The sequence below is a fragment of the Vulpes lagopus genome, chromosome 1, assembly GCF_018345385.1.
Source record: "Vulpes lagopus strain Blue_001 chromosome 1, ASM1834538v1, whole genome shotgun sequence".
NCBI classification, from domain to species: Eukaryota; Metazoa; Chordata; class Mammalia; order Carnivora; family Canidae; genus Vulpes; species Vulpes lagopus.
Window position 1 is genome coordinate 85,635,088 of NC_054824.1, and position 23,132 is coordinate 85,658,219.

Here is a 23,132-nt window from a genome sequence, read left to right on the forward strand (position 1 = left end):
CCCAGGATTGGGTCTCACATTGGGCTCCCTGCATGGAGTCTGCTTCTCCCTCTGCCTGTGTCTCTGCCTGTCTCTCTGTCTCTCATGAAAAAAATAAATAAAATCATTTTTTTAATCATTTTTTAAATAAATAAATAAGTGCTCTAAGTCAGAAGTTGCATACATGCAAGTGAAGGGCGAATATCACTATCTTAAAAAACAAAACAGGCAAATGGCAAAAGTAGATGTAGGTACAAACTAAAAATTGCATATCAGTTATACAAGTAAATATGTGTAAAAACTAAAAACAGCAAGAGGTATGGCAATTTAATCCAGAAGTTTCAAAATCTGAATCTACACCTTGGAGACTTTTGAGTTGAAAATAACAAAATGAGTAATTTACTTTGTTCATACATCTTACACTGTTTTCCTCATTTTAATATGCATAGGCATGTCCACATATATTTTTTAAGATTTTATTTATTTATTCATAAGAGACACCAAGAGATAGAGAGGCAAAGACATAGCCAGAGGGAGAAGCAGGCTCCATGCAGGGAGCCCAGTGTGGGACTCCATCCCAAAATTCCAGAATCACTTCACCGATTGTGCCACCCACATGTTCTTAAACTCTGTTTCTAAATATGTGGACAGGGACGCCTGGGTGGCTCAGCACCTAAGTGTCTGCCTTCAGCTCAGGTCATGATCCTGGGGTCCTGGGACGGAGCCCCACATCTGGCTCCCTGCTCAGTGAGGAGTCTGCTTTTCCTCTGCCCATTCCCTGCTTGTGCTCTCTCAAATAAATAAGTAAAATCTTTTTTTTCTTTTAAATAAAAATAAACTAATAGTTTAAAGTTGAGCCTGTGCCAGAGGGCAACCTTTGAGGTTGGTTAGTCTTTTGGTTCGTCTTTTTTGTAATGACCATTTCCACGGAAATAGGACTGTGTTGTCACCTGTGTCTGTGGATAGTCGGAGTGACTTTTAAAACTCAGTATTCTAAGCCAGTGAAATAATACATTCTCTTCTTTTTTTCTTGACAGACTAAGTAATATAAAGTTGCACATCTTCTCAAGGAGTGTGTACCTTTTTGTCAGATGAACTAAAAACAAACAAAAAGCCTGGACACTAGTAGTGGTTGTAACACTTGGCAATTGAACAAGCTTCATCTTGAGAGGGCCATTTACCATAACTAGACATTTACAACTGAGAGTCAAGTCTAGGGTTTGGAAAGAGCATGGCATCTTGGGCTGAATTACCTGCATTCCAGCCCCCAGGTCTGCCATTGGTAACCTTGAGCAGATATCAAATTCTCTGAGCCTTGTTCATGTTATGTAAAAAACTCTATAATTGAGGGGCACCTGGGTGGCTCAGTGGTTGAGCATCTTCCTTCAGCTCAGGTCATGATCCTGGGGTCCTGGGATGGAGTTCCACATCAGGCTGCCTATAGGGGGCCTGCTTCTCCCTCAGCTTACGTCTCTGCCTCTTTCTGTGTCTCTCATGAATAAATAAATAAAATCTTTTTTAAAAAGTTCTAGAAAAAGAATCCAGAAGCTTCTTTTCAGGTCAGCACACAGTTTGACCCAATGTAACTTATTTCCTTCTTTGATCCTTAATTCTCTCACCTTCTGATGGGTGTAATATTAATACTTTCCCTACTTAGCTATCCCACGGGATTGTTGAGACAATCAAATAATACGATGTTTGTGTAAGTGCTTTATAAACTGTAAAACACTATACAAATGCTATTTCTTTCTTCTTATGAGTGGATGGGGATGCTTAACTAGAAATGGAATTGGGACCAGCCAGGAATTAACGTTGATACTGTTTCCTAAGAGACGTTAGAGGCCTCATGTTTTTGTCTATTTAAATTGCTTGAACTGATCTGTAAAATGAAGATCTTTAACAAGAGGCATTAAAGTTTATTGTCTATTTTTCTGTGGTACTTTCCAGGGAACATAGGAAAGATTTTTTTTTCCTTTCAGTATTTTCCCGTGTATTATTGGGTTGCTGTCTGTTCTTGAAAATACTAAGACAAATTCTTATCCTTTGTAACTATGGGAATCTGGGCCCATGGTGCTTACTATCATTATTTCCGTTGTACTTGTGGTAATTGTTGTTATTGTTATTATTAATTATACTTTGTAATTATATAGCTTCTTATTTTAAGGAAAGATAAATGGCTAAAAAAAATAAACAAGCTGCTGTTATTGAGGGATTTTTGGAGTGTCAAACATTTTAAATCCACTTTCGGCCTTTTTTTCACAAAGACTTCTGCATGAATCTTCAAATAGAATTTTTTTTTGGGGGGGTCTGCCATTGAAAATAAAGTACTAACTAGTGAGATGATGCCCTTGGAGTCACGTGTGAGAAGATAGAGTCAGAGCCTTTCATTTCTTCCTTCTACCTTTTACAATATTTCCTACAGTGTAGTTACTAAATAGTGATTGTTTAGGAGAAAAAGTTTGAAGCAGGAAGTGGAAATACTTGAACAGTGACCCAGGCCAAAGTAGAGAGGTCTTGTTGTCTCAGCTCATTCCTGACTGCCTGTTGAAGAAAAGAAAAAGGTGAAGGATGACCAGAGGGGGTTGAAAATAGTTTGTGGAGTATGGGGCAGGCAATCAAGTATAACCCAAGTACAAAATGTGCCGCATAGATTGATAGAGGATCTTTGGAATGAAAAGTCCACCCACTGTCTTTAATCTCTTGGTTCTATTATTTTCAATTCTTGAATATTCTTAATGCTGATGAAGTGTTCTCTAAGTTTCCAGGTTGATTGGCCTGGGTCCCCATGGGGCGTGGGTCTCTTCATTCCCACAGTTAAAGACCTGACTCCAGTAGTGAGATTAGGAGGTTAAAGTAAGCATTTGTTTTTCCTTAGGTAACCTCCATGTAGGTTCTTCTGTGACTTGGTATGCCACTGGCAATGAAATTTTACAGGAAATAGAAGGTTATTCAGTTGTCTAATCATTTCTGACTTTGAGGAAAATCCTCTTCCATCCAACTGTTGTCATCTTCTAAAGCAGTGGTTCTCAAAGTGACCAGTAGCATTTGCACACCTAGAAATATATTATAACACAAACCCCTGGGCCTTACTGCAGCCTACCGAATGGAAACTTTGGGGTGGAGTATAGGTATTTGTGCTTGAATAAATCCTCCAGGTGATTCTGACACACAGCAAAATTTGCAGACCATTGTTATAAAAAGATGTTGAATTACACTGGGAAAATATTTGAGCAATTAAAAATTCCACCAGAAACCAAAGGTGATTTTGGAATTTAGAACCTCTATTGTTTTACCCCAAATTATCTCTTCTCATATTATCCTAAACTATTTAACAATTTTGTCCTAAACTACTTAACACTTTCTACCTCTGATCTGCAGGTCATAGCAACATCTCCCCTGTATCCTAAAATGGTCTTTGTCGTACTTTCTAGACAAATCGTATTTGTTCTGAATTATCAAACTCAAATATCTCTCCTTGCAAAAACCTCACTAGTCATGTCAACTTTCTCTCAATTTTGGGTTTCTTTAGCTCTCAATGTCTGTACCATTTATGTAAGTCTTATCCATGACATATCTTGTATAACAAACTGTCAACTATTACAATAAACAACTGCTTGCATTTATTCAGTACCCACTCTGGTCACTGCAGCCTTCCGAGAGAAGTGCTGTGCCTGAGTTTCTGAGATCTTCAGTAGCTTACCCTAACTCACACAGTACGTATCAAAGAGAAGATTCTCCTTTAGCCTTACACTTGACCACGAGACTATATTATCTAGTAATACTAATAAACTTTCCTCATATTGTTATCTTTTTTCTCCGCAGCTTAACTGTATGCCCAATTACAATTTAAGACCATAATCCTTTTGTTATCTTTACAATAACTTTTAAAATATAGAGAATTCATGCATCTGTTAGCATATTGTACTACAAACTATAAATACCTTTCTGGAATTTGTTTTTTCTTTAGGAAAACCTTGAAAGTGAAAGTTTTAAAATTTCCTCTTAGATCCAGAACAGTCTCCATTTATAGGTAGAGTATCTTTATTTTAGCAAATTAATTCATTAATTGCATTTAAAATATCCAACTCACAATTGTGCACTGATTTTTATCATCAATTTTGATAAATGCATTTCAAGAATACTTTATAATGCCTTTCAAGGAAGAAATAGCTACTTTTGTTATTTAAGGAATTTACTGATTTTTAGGAAGTTTATTTTCTTGTAAGAAGAAAAACATGATGAGTTGAAAATGAATCTGACCCATGCCTTTATACTTGCACGTACCCAGTAGTGATGAAAAAAAATTGAAGATATTAGCAGCTAAATACTAATTATTCAGGAAGTTTATTTTAATTGAAAAAAAAGTGGCTTTTTTTGTTTTGTTTTTTACTCTGTAAGCATAACATATTCTGTGAACATGTTTTATTTGTGTGTAACTTAAATTCACCTGACTAAGTTCTGGCCTAAGGAAATGAAAGCATAGCCACACTGTGTGGCTATTTGGGGGATAAATATTTGGCCAACTTATATTCCATTATAGCTGTTTTATCAAAGTGAGGATCCTTGACCCTGAGTCAAAATCATGTGGATGGTTGCTAAAATGCATGTTCTTTGATTCCACCCCTGCATACTGAATTACAATCCCTGGTTGGGAGCCGAGCAAGTTACATTCGTAACTATCACTTCCAGGTGATGGGAATGAACAATTAAATTTGAAAGTCATTCTTATTTGAATTCTTTTTTTCTCTCTGAGGTATCAGATCTTTCAGAAAACTGAGCAGTGAGTTTCAAAACTGATGTCTTAGGCACAGAGCCTCAGTGACAACATTAAGTTATTATTGTATTTGCCTTCAACAGACTTTCATTTAGTTCTGATACTTTTGTTTGCCATATACTCTTATCTAAATTAATGAGTTCAAAACCCAAATTGTTTTGTGGTATAAGTATTCTTGGCCCCATTTTAAGGATCTGATCATTGAGGCTTGAGAAGTAATTACTTTTCTGAAGCCCACCCAACTAGTAATTAGATTCAGTTTAACTCCAGAACATGTGTTCTTAAACTCCAGAACAGGACTGAGTCACATTTTATTTATTTATAAGTTTTATTTATTTATGATAGTCACAGAGAGAGAGAGAGAGAGGCAGAGACATAGGCAGAGGGGGAAGCAGGCTCCATGCACCGGGAGCCTGATGTGGGATTCGATCCTGGGTCTCCAGGATCGCGCCCTGGGCCAAAGGCAGGCGCCAAACCGCTGCGCCACCCAGGGATCCCTGAGTCACATTTTAAAATCAGATCTTTTTAATCCTGCCTTTTCTCTTTCTAAGAAGTCAGCTGCATAGTAAAAGTGACAACAGCTAATTCCAAGTTTGTGTCCAAACTCTGAGATATTATGATGTTAGTCAGTGGTCATCTTAAATCATGTGTTGGTAGCTGATGGGCTCAATCGGTAAACTATCACCTTCAGTGTTACCAGATGGATCAATGGAAGCATCATCAACATAAACCTGTCTGTATTATAGTCTTCCTTGTCTTCTATTGTTCTTAAGAGACTTAATATATATTCTATGCAAAGGTTACTAGAAAAAGCTTTTTATCATTTTATTAAGGGATTTTCTACACCATATCGGGCTTCATTTCCCTCAACAATGGTTTGTTTTGATAAATCTTTTGCAAATACAGCTGGTATACTATAGAGCTGACTCAGTGATTCTTAACATTGGCAGCACATCCAAATCACCTATGGACTTTGAAAAATATACAGATGCATGGTTCTAACTCCTACGGATACTGAATCATTGCATCTGGGGTGGGGGCTAGATGCTGATTGTTTACAAAGCCTCACAAGTGCTTCTATAGGCATCCAGGATGGAGAATCACTGATCTACTAGTTCACTTGATAAAGAATTTGAGACTATCTTATACATTAAAAGAGCAATTGAAGGAAGCAAAATCTTTCCATAAATCCTACACTGAGTCCTTTGAAATAAAAGTGGGACTTGTGAGCAGCTTGAGAAGCTGTTGCTTGGGCTATCCAAATATTCAGATTTGACTCTCAGATAATGAAAAGGCAAGAAATAAGAAGCCATTAGAGCATGGTACTAAGTGGAATTATGGGAAACCATCTGTAAAATGCTGTGGGGTTTGGAAGGACCTGTTCTTTTTAATAGACATTTTTGTAATAGAAAACAGGGTAATGGAAATAGCAGCATATTTTAATCTATCTGCATTTCCTTCAGATAAAAATAAAATAAAAGGGAAGGGCATAACCTTGCAAATGTATCTTGATCTGATATTATTTTTGCAAGTTAGACAGATATGGGGCCACTAGACAGCCCAACTCAGGGCTAGCTATCAAATCAGAGCTCACTCTTCAAATCCCAGCACTAATCGAGATGATAAAGAGCTACCTTTCGATTAATCCTGCTCTGGACTTTAGACGAAAGATACTGCAGTTTAATTACTGAGCGAAATTCACTTTGTCTGATCTGCCTGTCTTTGCTGTAATGTCATAATATAATCAGCATCACCCCCATCTGAAACATGGGGCTCTGAAGTCCAAGAACCTGTGTGATTGGAAGAAATAAAATGCTCAAACAACAACCAGCCGCAGTGCAGTAATTATTCAAACCTTGTTTTCATCGGTATGTCATTCTCCTATTGGCTTGTCATGACAGCAACTGAGAAAAGGATGGGAGAGCATGTGATTGAAAGGGAGATTGACCTGAAGGAAACGGACTAGGTGTGGGAGGGAAGAGCCACGCTGTATAAAATCTTAAGGCTAATTAAACTTCGTTTTTCTTTAATATATATATCCCACTGGCTGCTCCTGATCCCACAAGTCCAAGCTAAACCATTCAGCTGATATGTCTCTCTGCAATTAAAATCTCCCCTTCAGTTGAAACTCTACAGTTTTTACTTCTCTGAAAATAATTTATTTTTCTTTTAAAACTGGCAATTACTTAACAGATTTTTTTCTATAAGCCTCAATAAAGTTTTTGTAATTTAAACTCAATGAAAGAAGAAGGTTGCAGATTTTCTTCTGTCAGAGATAATGGCCTTTGCAAGCATCCTTTCTAAGTTTGCACGGACCCACTGCCTTACATAGAAACGCTGAATCCAGGTACCTGGCTTTGCTATGAATTGTTACCCTATCTTACATAAAATGTATACAGCAACTTGCCCTAGGTCCTTTAGTTAGAGAGTGGCTGAGCCAGGATTTGAACTGAGATTTGTCTGATTCTGGGTCATACTCTTTTGACTCTACTCTTCTTCCTCCCTTTATTCTTACTAATTTATGGTTAATACCCCTCCAGTTGATTCATTTAACACATTGCTGAGCAGCTCCTATATGCCAAGCACTGTGTTATACTCCACATATACCTTAGTAAAACTTGGAAGGAAGAATCAGCTAGTATCTGTCTTCAAAGGCTTTTAAGTTTGGTGGTTCAGTTGCTTTTGTGACTTCTTTTGTAAATTGACATTTTAAATCCAAAGAGCAATTGGACCATTTAAAACAAATGTAAAACATGAAGTCTGGAGCTCTTTTCTATTTCCCTGTTTTAATTCATAGTATCACCATTCTACCCATCACCTCAAAATCTCAGAATCAATGTTCCCAAGAATCTTAAGGTTTTATAAAACCAATCATCAAGTCTTATCAAAATTTGCCATATATGATCCATCATCAAGGCCCTTAAGCATCAAGGTTAAGCAGACAGGCTCTGGAGGCAGATGACCTGTGTTTGAATCCTGGCTTTATCACTTATTAACTGTATAAACTTGAAAAAGTTGCTTAATCCTCATCTTTAAATAAGAAACAATAGAGTTACTTGCCTTTTAGGGTTGACATACAAATTAAATGGGTTAATCTACATAAAGCACACAGTTCAGTGCCTGGTACATATTAGAGATTTAATAAATATTATCCTTTCTTCCTTTAGAGTCTCCAGAATATTTCATTTCCTTTCTATTTCTACCTATGCTACCAAGGTCAGATATTTATCTCATAGTTCCTGGTTTATTGCAAGAGTTCTCTCTCTCTATCTATCTGTCATTATCTCTGGGCTCTCCCTGTTTCAAGTTTTTCTGTCCACCAACCCCAGTTACTTATACTAAAATACCACTGTGATGATGCCAGTGCCTTATGTGTAAACCTTTACTAGACCTCTTTTGCCTACAGAATAAAGTGGATTAGATAGTCCAATATTCAAGGAACCTCTTCAAATTCCAGGCTCAATTTATCTTTCCAACATTATTCCTATTCCAATTCCCACTAACTTGTTTATTTGTTGCTCCCAAATATGTTTTTCATTCTTTGCTTCCACGCCTTCATGTCCTTCACTTAACCTGCATCTTATCACTTCCCCATTGTCAGTTTTGACATGAAATGATTCTCTTTAAATCCTTGTTTTGAATACTGATTTGCCTTGTATTGCAGTTTTTTTGCATTATCTCAATGATTAGATATTAAGTACCTCAGACATAGGTCAGTGTCTCAATATACATCATTGTTTGCCCAGCAGTATCCAGAGAAACTCAAACATAGTTAAGTATACAGTGAATATATGCCAAACGAATAAGAGGTCTGAATTTGGAGTTCCTTCCTTTCTCTAATTACCTTTTCCTTCTCACAAATCACTCTGAATTTTGTCCAATATTCCTAGTGCCTGTTGATCTTTAAATATTTTAAAACTTCTCCCTCCTTGCTCCCCTTCCCTGAACACTCACTTATAATGTCTTTTCATTCCACAGCCATCCCCTCGCTCATCATATTCATTCATAGGCTGCTAATGGGTTCTCGTTCTTCTAGTTCATTCTATACCAACTACATCAATAGTAGGGTAATACTTATCTGTAGAACAGAAATAACAGAACCTGCTCTTTTACTTTTTGGAGTTGTCACAAATGGCATTATATGTATGTGGATATGACAGTATTTGACAGTATACTATTTTATAAACTGCAAAAAGCTCTATAACCATAAGGTATAGTCTATAGTGTCTAAATATTTTCCAGTAAACATGTAGTCATGTATTAAATATATAATTAAAAATATCAACAGTCAGGTCCGATAAGCTGTATCATTTCTTGTATCTAAATAAGGTGCACATGTGTATCTAAGGATTATTCCTTTACATTCTTATATCTCCTCCTAGGTCTCCTCTTTTTCCATCTAATTCACTCTTGTCTTGAGAAACTCACATTAGTTGGCCTCACCTCATCTACGGAGCAGTTGGGAGTCTTCCTTAAAAGACCTTCACTGGAAAGAGTCTTTTTTTTTTTTTTAAGATTTATTTATTTACTTTAGAGAGATAGTGTGTGCATGAGTAGGAGAAGGGGCAGAGAGAGAGGGAGAAACCACCTAAATACTCCCTTGCCTATTTCTGTCACTCTCTTCCAAGGGGATCTGATATACCAGAGGCAGTAAAATCTTTACTCCTTCCTACTGGCCTTTTGGCTCCTCCTGCTTGTTTGGAGTTTTGAGTTAAATTTTTCAAGTTAATATTTAACTCATGAGATAACTGTTTACAAAATTGTTGGTTGGCAATCAGGGATTTTTCCCCCCCTGGATTAATATGGTTAAAGTTTAACTTAGTGGAACAGCTCATAAAAAAATAATAAATATATGTATATAATTAAATAAAAGTACTAACTCTGGGAATTTTGCTGATATGTCTTCTAGACCCAAAATGGAATATTTGTTCTAGTTCAGATAAAAGAAAGACCTTGGTTATAGGCCTGGCAAACCAACTCAGTGGAAGAATTTAAGTAGAAGGGGAAGCCTGAGTCTACTCTTGGGTAGCAAATGACATGCAAATAATGAGAACATCCCTTTTTTTCTTAAGAAAATGCCCTTTATGCATAGTCTTGGTAACATCCCATTCAAAAGAAGTTGTTGGGATTCCCTCCAAATAGCATATTTGGATAATATTAGGCTTTGATCAGTCCTGTGCTATCTTGACATTCTGCATTGCCAGTGACTTTGTATAGTACAATGTTATCAAACTTAGAGGCAGATGTGAGGTGAAATTACCCTCTTCAGGTATTACCCTTCAGCCATATTCATAAGTCAGAAAGGACTGTCTCTTCTCCTGAGACAAAGATGAACTCAAGCTCCATCTGATGATTGCCAGAGCATATCTTGCATTCCTATGAGAAATCTTGATGCTTTTGCTAGGGTTCGTGGGTACAATCTAGAATTGAAACCCTATTTGGGTTACTTCGGTTTACTTGGGAAGGGGTTTCATCTTCTAGTAATGCAGACCTCAAGGAATAGTTGTTGGAGAGACTCGGTGAGCAATTAAGTAAATCTCGTGAAACTAGAAGGGGCTGCATATATATGAATTTCAACTTTAACATGGAGTTCTCCGAAATTCTGTGCCATGAAGATATGCTGTGTTTTGGCCATTTGTAGAAATCTGCTTGGCCAGTTTCTAGTTAAAGGATCATTTTTGGATATTCAGAAGTCAGTTGTTAATAATTTTTGCTATAAGAATAAATAGACTTAAGGCCAAAACAAGAACTAGATTTTCAGCCCTATTCTGCATTCAGAGTCATAAAGCCAGACATTCAAAACCTGGATATCTCATAAACACCTTCTTAGTGTTTGTTGTTTTGCCAAATATGCTGTGTTTATCCCAAATCAGAAGCCATTTGAGATGGAATTATAAGTAATAGATTTCAAATTTGAAGAGACTTAAGCAGGTTTTAAGTGCCCAATAAGGCAAGTAGGAAAAACTAGAAAGAGAGGTGTTTCAGAAATAGCCAGTGTTTCAAGTAGAGGACATGGTTAACCATGTTAAATTGCTGCTGAGAAGAAGAGTAAAATGAGAATGAAAATGTGAACATTGGACGTGGCAAGAGCAGACATGTTACGATGGAATGGAAAAAGCCACATTGGAGTAGGTTGAGGAAAGAATAGAAAGTGAAGATATGAAAAAAGAAAAAAAAGAAAGTGAAGATATGGTAATAGCTAATATAGACAATTCCTTCAATAAATTTTGCCAGAAAAGGAAGAAGACAAATGGAAAGTGACTGGAGAGAAACTTGGAATCAAGAAAGTATCATATAAAGATATACAAAGCATGGTGGTTTCTTGTCTTGTTTTATTTTTTGTGTTTGTTTAATTTGCTTCCCCAGGTGAAACACAACACAAATAATCAAAGCCTGAAATCTGGAGTAAAAAGAGATGAAAAAGGCAAAATTGGCCTTGTGAAATGTAGAAGGTATTGGCTAAGATTCAACAGATTTTGGTTCCACGTCAAACTCTACCAGCTACTAGTAATATTGCCCTAAATAACATTTCAATATGAGCCTACTTACTTATTGATAACATCTAAAGTCCATTTATGATATTTCAGTTCCAGAAAGGAAAAAATAACAGACGTATTTCAGAAGTCCTTCTTTAGTAGAAATTTATATCATTTTTAACCATTGACAAAGTACTGTATTATTTAGACAGCATTCATATCTTGTTAGTTAACCCTCACAAGACTCCTACAAGGTAGATGATTATATTGTTTTTACTTAACAGATAAGGAAACCAAGGTTCTGAAAGATGAAGTGGCTGGCAAAATCATACGGTGTGTAAATAGCAGAGGCAGAGCTGAACCCCAAATTTTTAGAATATAATTTAAAAGTTCTTCCCACCTCATGGTGCTCCTTCTGTGGTGTTTTATTTTGTTTTGCTTTTTTCCCCTCACTTCTCAGTGAATCCCTTCAAAAAAAAAAAATTGATCTGGTTTCCATTATTTTTATTTCTTTCCATTCTGCTTCTTCAGGGATTTCTGAGTATGACCACCTCCCTGAATATCTGCATTTCTTCACAAAAGGGAACCAAATGCATAGGGATCAGAGGTCTGTATTAAGTGCCTAGGAAGAATAACCCTACACCAAAACCTTTTTACCAGTTTAGTGATAGTGTTTCAAACACCCATGGAAAATTAACACTCTGACCATCAATGTTAGTGGTGGAAACCCCTTCATAATATCTTGTCATTTGGCCTTACCAGCTTTTAAAACCAAACAAAGTAGGAGGAGAAAATGGGAAATGTGAAGTAGGAGAAGAGATGGCATGGAGGGGTCCAAGTGTTGCTTAGTATAGGCCCTGCAGACCAAAAATTATTGTGTTTCTAACACTATTGATTTTTTCAGCGGCTGATATTTCAATCTGGGTGCAGTGTGTCTGTGAGTCTACGCACACTGTCAAGAAGAAATATGATAGTGTCTTAAAAGATTAATAATATCGCTGGTCCTCTGGAGGCCTGTCTTAATTCACTGGCCTGTTCCCTGGCATGTACTGTAATTTATCTAGTCTGATTTGAATAGCAAATGGCAATCGGCTGCCATTAGGGAAATGGGCATCATTCTTATTGATCCAGCATGGGCTGGATTTTATTTAAGGAGAACTGCAAAATGTTATTACCTTCAGGAAGAGAAACTGAAAAGGGAGCTTTTCCCTCGTGTATTTTGGAAATGTTCTACCTTTAAAAGAAGGGAATGGATTGTGGATTTAGGAGAACAGAGGGAGATGATGATCCTATTGTGTGAACAGGGACATGTACAGGCTGTTTTCAACATAATTGTTTACCAGCAGGAAAGAGCGCTCATGATTATGAGAAAGAGGCCATGGCCTCAGAGGTTAGAACATTGGAGAGTTAGTCAGATCTTATCTGTTTCCTTGTCCAACTTTGTGAAAAGCCCCTGGTTGCTTGGAATTTACTTGTCAATCTATAAAATGGGCTAAAAAAAATCTACTGGCCACATGCAAGGTTTACTTAGCGTTTGTTTCACATCCTGAGAGCTTGGATAAATGGTGCTGTGGATAAAACCAGGAAAAACAAAGAGGGCCTATTTGACATCGGAGGGTGAGGTTTCAATATTTATTATTGCTCTTCACTTAGAACTCTTGAAGGAACAGGTTATGCACTGAGTGGAGCATGACGAACTAGTCCCATAATTCTCATTAACCATAGCAGGCATCTCTCAGGTGAAGACTGAATATGTGGACTTTAATGTTCACCTGTTAGTGGCAGATCTGAACCTGCACTTATAACTTGTTCTATAGAATCAAGGAAAGGCATCAGCATTCCATGGTAGCAAATGTGGGAAACAGACCCATTTTGCCCATTCTCTATGCGCTTTGTCACAGAGGTAGGGGCTGAAAGAGCCATTCCCATCAGAGCAGTGGAGATTTGCTGTGAGGGAGCACATGCACATTCACTCTATCCACAGCCTATTTTAGCAGCCTCTGAAGGGGAGAAAGGTATGACAAAGGTGGCTAGAGGAAGTGCTCATTGCAACTGAAATTCTCCTCCATTCCACCTCGGGTTGTTATGGAAAGAAACGATAATGTGCTACAGGAAATGGCCAAGTATAAAAGCAATAAAATAAATTGAAAATGACTTTGTTTTTTTGAGCGGCAGTAATTGCTATATGTTGTGATGTTTGCATAAGGAATTAGTTAATGTGTAGCAGAATGGCATGTGATACTTTTTATTTGCCTGATGACTATAGTCTCTGAGTGAATGACTTATTAAGGTTAATAAAGAAAAATTTGCTTGTGACTTGTAATGATCCAATTGCTAGAATTTAGCATCCCCTTATGCATTGTTGCCTAAAGGGGAGAAGGAAAAAAACCCACACACATTAATGGCCGACTGGCTCTGATTTTTTATAGTGGTGTGAGAACAAACAATGTCTTCTAAATTGTTGGTCTGTCTATCTTTCTGCCTGCCTGGGCAGGAACGTTATGGCTTTCTTAATTCTCCTGTGTGATTTATCATCCTAAATTCATTGTTTTGCATAACTCTGCTCAAAATGAAGAAATGTCATTATTTTGCAGCGAAAAAGTTGTCATTTGCATAATGCCTGCCATTAATTATTGTGAGACTAATGCAGTTGTTGATATTTTTAGGGCACAGTGGTACAGCCCGCACCTTGTATAATGTCATTCTGAAAACATTGGTAGTTAATAGGTGCCACAACATTGCAGAAATGGAAAAGAAGATGATGAAGAAGAAGGGGACACAATGGAACAGGCTGTGTGATCTTTATTTAGCTTTTTTTTTTTTTCCCCTGAAATGCTTGGTGAAGAAAGACTATAAAAGGAAGCGAATAGAGCAGGGAGCTGTGACATCCAAGAGAACAAAGGGATTGAAAAGCAGAGGTTTTCTATTTAGACTGAATTAGTATAACCTGGGTTCCAGCCAGTTTAATGGAGGAAGTCGTGCTCCTCTGTTTTGGCTTACAGACTTCACCAAAGCCCTGAACAGAATGTAGGGTTGGGCTTTTTTACACCAACAGTTAGGATAAGAGTTTGCTCTGAAACATGCTCATCTTGTGGGAGAATTCTCGTAGCTGGGCACTTGGCCAAAGTGAAGAAGACACACCACAGTTTCATGGAAGAGAGCTGAAGACTCTGCTTCTCAGGTTTTGCTTAATCAGTCCTCTGTACCTCTCTTTTCCTGCAAAAAGCAGAGGAATACAGGAGTAGCATATTAGGGTGATTTTTTTTTCCCTCTGTTCCTTGCAATAGAACTAACTTTTGCATCTGATTCTTTAGGGCAAGAGCCTACCAAAGCTTTCTATTTCACAGGTAAATGAAAGTCAGTTATAAAAATTCGATCAGAGATGAAACTCATTACACTGAGTCTGGGAGGCATAAATATTACAAATGTAGGTAACTGTTGATCTTTTTAGTCATGGGAGCTTAAAAAAAACAGGCTCACATCAAATAGAATTTTTTTCCTAATTTCACTGTTTCATGTGTATTATAAATTTAGATCTTTCCTCTTTATCATTAAGTTTAAAAGACATAAAAGGAATGGAGCCTCAAAAGTAGGTCTAGTTGCTAAGACTGACCAGAGATATTTAGAAAGAAGATATTGCCCTTCAATGTTTAAAGGCTGGAATTGTAAACTCTGCAGAATGCAGTGCTTCTCAGACTGTAATCCAGATTCTGATGACTATCCCTTGACCAAAGACTGACTACTATTTTGGACCTCCTTAAAGCCACGTGATCCTTGTGAGGGGGTCATAGGAACGTGAAGGAAACCACGAGGGGCTGTCCCAGTTTGTCTTACAATAAAACCTCGGCAGAATTGAGGTTGGGATCCTTTTTTGGTAGGTCTCACCTTGGATTTTGAACTCAATCTGCATGTGTTCACTTCTGGCTTATGGAGAAAGCACACATTCTGGGTTAGGAAAATTTTAATTCCCTACAGTGACATCACCATCATAAATTACCACATTTGGGGTTGTAAAAAACAGATGAGCCCATGCGTCATTGGAGACCACTCTTCATTGGTGCTCTCACTTTTCCCTTTCTTCTGGAGAAAAGGAAATTGTCCTAACACCCCAAATTAATATCCTTTGAGTGTAATAAAATCAACACAAGCATATGGTTTTAAAACATAAGAAGAAGGTCCAACATAGGGGGCCATGGACAGAAAATAAAGAAAAGGGATTTACACTTCCTATTATACACTGGAACAACACAGGCAGACTCCTCCTCAACCCTCTCATGTTGTGGCTTGATGCCCGTGTCTACCACAGTCTACATACACGTTAATAATCCTACATATAGGTATGTATGAATATCTGATAATTAAATGAACAAATTATGTCGTGATTAGGTGACCAGCCCATCTTGGCTAGCCCAGAACTTTCCGTTTTAACACTGGAAGTCCCACATCCAGTCTCAGGAGTCTGAGTCTCCTCAGTCTCAGATAAACCAAGGAAGTCAGTTACCCTAAGGCCTATTGATTTAATAGTTATATATTTCATCTTTTATTTGAAAAGGCTTTTATATTTAGTGAACAACCTGCTGTTAGGAACTATTTCTTATAACATCCACTTGCTAAAGCATTTTACGTCCCCATAGGAGTGTTGAATAAAGAGGTGTGTAGACTTCCATGCATTGAGTGTCTAGCACTTTGATCAGCAATATTCTGGAAAGTAGCAGTCTCATAGTAAATAATCAGCATCAGTTCTGATCCCCTGTGTTCAGGAAATAATTTTAGAGCTCAAGTCTTCCATAGAAGCAGGGTAGGAATCCATATGTTAGTTGGCATGGTTTTCATCACCTAACATCTGATAATCATGTCAGACTGGCATTCTTTAATACTCACTGATTCCTGCCAGGACTTCTAACTTCTTTATCCTTTGCTGTGGAGTTTTTCTCCTTTTGCAGCCAGACATCCTGCTAAGAACTGAGGATACAAGATGGATAAGACATGGTCCTTCACAAGGAGTTTTTCAGTTTAACCTATGAAGTGGGAAAAAAAAAAAAAAAAGCTGTGAGAATGAGTTTTATCCATTTGAGGTGGATAAAACTAAGTATCTAATTGAGGTGATTTCTGTATTCACTAAGAATAGTTAATACTGTCACAAAGCTTAAGACATAGAAGAATAGCACTTAAAATTGTTGTTTGTTATATGGATTGGTCTGTTCATTTGTTTAGTAAACATTTATCGAAGTTCTAGTATCTGCTCAGCAATGTTCTGAACACTGTGGATACAAAAATGAGTCATACTTGGTAGTTTTACAAAATAGAGAGTACAAAAGGATACTCCATTCCCTCTCCAGGTTGGGAGTCCTTCAAGTGCAAGATTGCCACGTCAGCGTTCCATACCAGTCTAAGACACTTGGACTAGTTGGGCTGGGAAAACGTCTCCCTTTATAGACTCAAAGGAGACATTATTTTTAGTTAACTACCTAATTTCACTTCACTTTTCCCAAGAACCATATTCTAAGACCTGAGCTGTAGCATGTAGGTGGGTACCCAGATTGGCTTGTGCAGTCAGATGGAAAGAACAGAGGCATCTGGGACAATCCAGAGCAGCCACTACACTGTGCAGAATAAAAATTTTCTATTTAAAGTTGATATGACTGGGATGAGATTTAGAACGCTTTATTCATCCACTTATTCATTCAGTCATTTAATATCTATCAACCACCTATAATGTTTCAGACATTGTCCTAATTACTGGGGAGAGAGTGAAAAATTAACCAAAGTCCCCTAGGAAACTGACTTTATAATGAAAGAAGAGAAAACCGATAATTAAGTAAGCAAAAATATATCATTTTAAATAATGATAAGATCTAGGAAGAAAACAAGGCAGCGTGCGGGGGTAAAAATAGGAATGGATGATGGAGAGAGTGCCCTTTGCGATAGGGCAGGTAGAGAAGGTCTCACTAAAACAACGGGCATTTGAGCAAATATTAGAATAATGAGGAGCTACGCATGTGATGATCAGAAGAAGAGGATTTGAGGTTTAGGGAATAGATATTATAAAGTAGGTAAGAACATCTTAAAATGTTCCAGAAAGAGCAAGAAGAAATGTGTAGCTCAAGTGGGGTAAAGCAGGGATGGTCACAAAGCTAGGGATGGATCAGATCACATAGGCTGTGGTAAAAGACTGACAAGAAGCTGTTAGCAGGTTTTAAAAAGGGTATTTGCTCTTGGGGTTTCTGGGTGGCATAGTGGGTTAAGCATCTGACTCTTGGCTTTGACTCAGGTCATGATCTCAGGGTTGTGGGATCAAGCCCCCGTCTGGCTCCGCACTCGGTGTGGAGTCAGCTTGAGAGTCTCTCTCTCCTTCTGCCCCTCGTGCTCATGCTGTCTCTCTAAAAACAATAAAAATTAATCTTAAAAAGGTATGAGTTCTAGTTTATAAATCAAAAAAGGTCTGTGGCTATTCCATGGAGAATAGGCTAAAAGGACCAAAGACAGAGTAGGAAGACCAGTCAGAAGTTACTGTGGGAGCCCAGGATATGATGGACAATGGCAGTGGAGGGCAGGAAAATAGTTCATTTCTGAATAATTTGAATGTACATTGAAAGCAATTGCTGAGGATTTTGATGTGGTATAGATTAGAGAGAGACACATCAGGTGCGGGGAGTCCTAGGTGTTTGCCCTGAGCAACTGGATGAATGGCAATATCATGAACTCTGTGGAGTTGGGAGCTATGGAGGATATGGTGGAAAGAGTAGATTTGGGGGCAGGGATAATTATGAATTAATTTGGGGCATGTTGACTTTGCAATTCTTGTCCAAGTGAAGAAGTTGAAGAAGTAATAGGTCTATGACTCAGGAACTCAGAAAAGGGATTAGTACTAGAGATACAAACTGTTGTTTGTCTATTTTTTTTTCACTTCTACATATGTATTTTCTTTATAATGTAAAGGTTACAGAGTACAAGGCGTGGATTCTGAGTTTTTGAGGTCAATATGTATCCCCTATGTTATTTGATGATGAATACACAGGTGCTACTTTGATTCATTCTGCTGTCTTTGGAAAGTCTCAGATGTATATAGCAAAGAGGTCCCAACGAAAACATACGAACACTTCCTGAGGACTCATATGGTTTATGATCTCACTGAGATGCAAAACAAACCTAAGCTATTGTTTCCATAATGATTTAAGACAGAGGGGACAGCACATACTCTGTAACTTATTAATGGAGGTGGAATGCATGAGAGTTGGAAGGGAGGTAAAACTTGAACCCAATTTTGAAAGTGGGGAGAATTTAAACAGGCAGTAAGGAGCATGTGCAGTATTTCAGATAAGGGCAAGTTGGGAGCAGATGTACAAAGACATAAATTCACTTTCTCTTTGGGGAAGGCAAGAGTGGGGAACAGGAGACTGGCCTGGCAAGAGCAGAATATTGTGTTTATGTTTATTAGAGGAGATGAATTTATAAAGGTTGAACTTACCCCTGGGCACATTGGTCCTCATCTGTAGGGTATTTCAGAATCACTTCTGGAGTTTTGAAATGTGGATGCTTGGATATGTCTTCTGGAAATTCTGATTTCCATAGGTTCTTGGAAGGTCCCTGGCATTTATACTTCACACAGGGAGCTTATACAGGAACACATCTCCTTCCTAAAGCTTTGATTGTCCTAGGGAAACAGTCCTACTGGACTCCTAGGTAGAGTTCTCTCGGGGCACCATCCTAGTGGGGGATCCCCAGCTGGCTCTCCTTGATTCCCAGTGTTTATTTCACTGCTCATGCAGAAATTGAAGTCTGTAGTGCTTTCTGTCTTTTAGTTATGCTATGGACAGAAGATGTTTATTGTCCCTCCTTGTTGATCTACATTACTTTTGGAGAATATCTGGAAAATTCAAATTCAGTTTGCTGCCATTATCCAGTGGGAACCCAGAAGTCTGCAGATTTGTTTCAAGAGTAACTTCCTGCGTTAGGAAGTGGTTGCCACACTGCCCTACATCACTCATACATCATTTACACCTAAATGTAGAATTCCATAGACTTAACATAGAAACTTGTAATGCTCCACTTTAGCTATTTGAAATTTCCATGGTGAAATCTGAAACTCGGGCTTTAAAGAGTCTGAGTTTTGGATTCTATTGAAATCTCAAAGTTTGAATGCCAGGTGTTATTGGTGTTATTATTTTTATTTAAAGGAATAAAGACTCAGTTTGCTGGGTGATGGAGATACGGTTTTGAGATATACATGGCACAATAAAGGAGTTCTAAGGAGAGGTTCTGTTGAGGGCATTCCAGATGGAAGGCTGCCCCAGGGACCATCACAGCAGGGCTTCAGGGAGCTTTAGTAGACCAGGTGTCTACTAACCTCAAGGTTATATTTAAAGTTACGGAAGCATGTTTGTAGATCAGTAGTGCTGCAAATGAGACAGTTTAAAGAGTATAATCTGACAGTGGATTAGAATGTGTTCCTGTCTTGTGCCTGCTGTGTGCAAGCATTCTGCTTATCCTGGATAACAATCAGACAAAGAGAAATGAGGGAAGAGAGGAGGGAGGCAGGGGTAGAGGAGGGGAGAGAAAGAGAAAGAAAGAGAAAGAAAGAAAGAAAGAAAGAAAGAAAGAAAGAAAGAAAGAAAGAAAGAAAGAAAGAAAGAAAGAAAGAAAGAGAAAGGAAGAAAGAAAAAGAAGGAAGGAAGGAAGGAAGGAAGGAAGGAAGGAAGGAAGGAGGGAGGAAGGGAGGGAGGGAGGGAGGAAGCCCACCTCTCTTATTTGGACTGACTGAGCACTCACAGTATATTAGGTACTGAACAGAACATGCATGAGACGTAGGTCCTGCCCTCGGCCTTACAATTCCGTGCACCGTGATTCATAAGGCATCACCTGAACAAGGGGCTTCTAGGCCATACGGGGCAGGCCGACTACAGGACACCTACACTCCACATTTGCAAGTAGACTGTGAGTAAGTCTTAATATCTGTGGAGTCCGGGAGAAGGGGAGGTTTGGGTATCTGTTTCAATTCTATAATAATACAGAACACTCAAGGGATTCCTGCAGGGGTAAGTAGAGTTAAGTGGTGGACTAGAAATAAGTGATGGCTTGAGGAGAGAGAAAAAAAAGTCTCATTCCCATTTTTTCCCAGGTGTCCCCTCCGGGGGGAGTCTGTGCCACTGGGAAGAGGCAGTTTTCTCCATGTGGTAGCTTTGAGTTCCTGAGGTTTTCAAAACTGCTCAAGGAAGAGTATGGCATGAATGTAGACACTGTTTTCTTGTGAAGACAATGGGATGGAATTTAAAAATGGGCCTTTCGTGAATAACCAGGTTGCTGTGGACCTGGGACATCCTGGAGTGCCAGTGTGATTTGTCACACTGCAGGGAGGTGTGATGGGGGTGAGGTTGGCTTGACTGAGAATTAAAGAAGCCAGAGTTCCCATCCCACTGCGTGGACCAAACAGGCTTTCTGACAGTTCCTTGGTTAGCTAAAACTGGTGTGAGTTAGAGGGACAATTGTAACAGTGACATAAAAATCCCAAATAGCCCTTCTGCATAGATACACATTTAGGAAATGCATAATAAATGACATATAGTGAAAATGTAAACAAGCCATTTAATAACATTTTAATGCTTGATTCTGATCTCTTAATTAAAATGTGCATAAAAGAAAACAATGGTGGAACATCTGTGTGTGTTATTGGGATAGCAGGATTTATGCTGCACCCTGGGCTTTTTTTGTCCGCTTCTCAGTGTGTGCGCTCGCATGGGAGGGTCTCCTCTTTGAGACACAGTTCCCCATTCGAGCCCCACAGGGCCCCCACTCCCACCCACCATCTCTTGGCAGTGGCTGTCTCTTCTTTTCTTTCCTCTTACATTAAGTACTATATGGCTCGTTCGCTGCTGCAATTAAACTGCTCTCAGCATTCATGTGAAAGCCACTCTTGGCCCCACCCCTATAACCTGAAACCCTGACCTAACCCTGACTCACCCTTGTTATCTCAGCAGATGTACACAGCATTACCTAATGGTTCTGGCCTCAGTGAATAATCTCAAAGAGCTCTAGGGAACCACGGCCCTTTGTATCTGTGACCTTGCCACAGTTATTACTCAGCTGGACACTATGTGGTTTAGATGTTAAAGACAGAAATTCTACTCACCCCTGGTGGTGATTTTTTAAAAATTATTATTCATCTGGGGGATGTATCTCTGGGCTTCATTTGGCCCAGTAGTTAAATGAGAGTAACCACCATCACAAAAGTGGAAGGCCATGAGGTGCTTTAAGATCTTCCAGTGAAAATGTTACACTATGAAATGCACTTATTTCTGTCATTACTTGGAACATATCTGATCACCAAAAAGTTTATCTTTGATTAAGCCAGCATAAAGGACCTCACGTGTTCTTTTACTCCCGAAAGAACTGTGTGCCATTTATGCAATAGAAAGCCACAGCCAAAAGGTCTTCTTAAACATATAATAATTAATATTTAATGGCCCCCTTTATGAGAGGGACATTGCTGTGGGACTATCTCTAATCCTCACAATGTTCCTGCAGAATCGGTGGTTTTATTCTTCATTCCACAGGTAATGAAACTGAGATTCAGATCCATTTAAGTGATGCACCTAAATCTATATTGTTAATCAGTGGAAGACTTGGGATTCAAATTCAAGTCAGTTTCTCTCTCTCTCTCTCTCTCTTTCTCTCTCTCTCTCCCCCCACCCCCCCTCAGCCATAATCCTTCCACAGTATCAGGCCCTTTCAAGGATAGCTCCCATTTCCTGGAGACGGTAGTGAGATGGTGTTCTGAAAGAGTTAAGTAAAATGCACCCTGTTTGTGACAAATGTCTGAAACTTGTTTTTATAACTTGGATTTAATTCACAAATAAAGAGTAATTATCAATATGTCACAGATGAAGAGCTGCATGTATGGATCAGTGTAATTTCTGTTCCTTGGCTTATGGATGCAGTATGCCCCAGGGAGTTTCACAGAGCCACATGGCATCTTCTAGTGCTGGGTCCTGTGTAAGCTGAACAACGTGTGAAACTCCTGTGTGTTGGGATAGCTCACATAGCTGGTTACTATCTGAGGAAATCTGTATGAAATTACCTTAGACATGGTTGCCTTTCTGAATCTGTCTTAACACTTAAGTGGGGGTGAAATACCAATTTTTGGTACTGGCTTTGCATTTGTTGATAGATGTTTATTTTTGGAAGTGGTGTCCCAAGAGAAGAAGAGGGGTGTGGTGCTTGCTTTCTTTTGCTACCCTCGTTTTCCTCCTTGTGCCTCTATTTCCCATCTGATTCAATTTTATCAGTTTGCTATCATCTTTTGATGAAAAAAACATAAAATGTTCATAGACTAGAAGTTATTAAGACTTTAAATCACGTAAGACTACCCTTGGGGTGATTTTTTTTTTTTTTGGACTGAGTTTTGCATGTTTCGGTTTTCTATTAGAGGGTTTGCGCTGTATACTGGGGATGCACAACTTATACCTGTTCCACTCCCTTTATTTTTGCTCAGACTGAGAGCCTCTGCTTTAGGCTTATGACGTATCCTGAAACAGGCCAGTTGTTAGATTTATGTGATGCTTAGACTGTGGTACTGGGGGCGTTCACCGGGCATTTAGATGTGTATTAAGGAAAGCATCATCATTTAGTGGGAAAAGCACAGGCTGTGAAGTATCACAGGAGCGTGGCTTCTTTGCTTACTAGCTGTGTAGCTTTGAGTGAGTTATTTAATAATCGGGCCTCAGATGTTGTATCTGTAAAATGGACATGAGCAAGAATACCGGCTTTATAGAGCTATTGTACAGATTAAATGCTATCGTACATTTAAAAGAGTTGGAGCAGTTCCTGACTCTCATTGAATATTGGTGGCTTCCATTTCATGCAGCAAAGAAAGGGAAACAATACGGAAGAGTGGAAATTAGATGATT

The 23,132-nt window shown here is 38.5% G+C and overlaps 1 protein-coding gene across 34 annotated transcripts in view; it reads left to right on the forward strand.

Moving 5' to 3' along the window:
- Positions 1-23,132, forward strand: part of ZBTB20 (zinc finger and BTB domain containing 20) — a 770,327-nt gene that overhangs the window by 366,792 nt on the left and 380,403 nt on the right. The gene's annotated exons all lie outside the window — the stretch shown is intronic.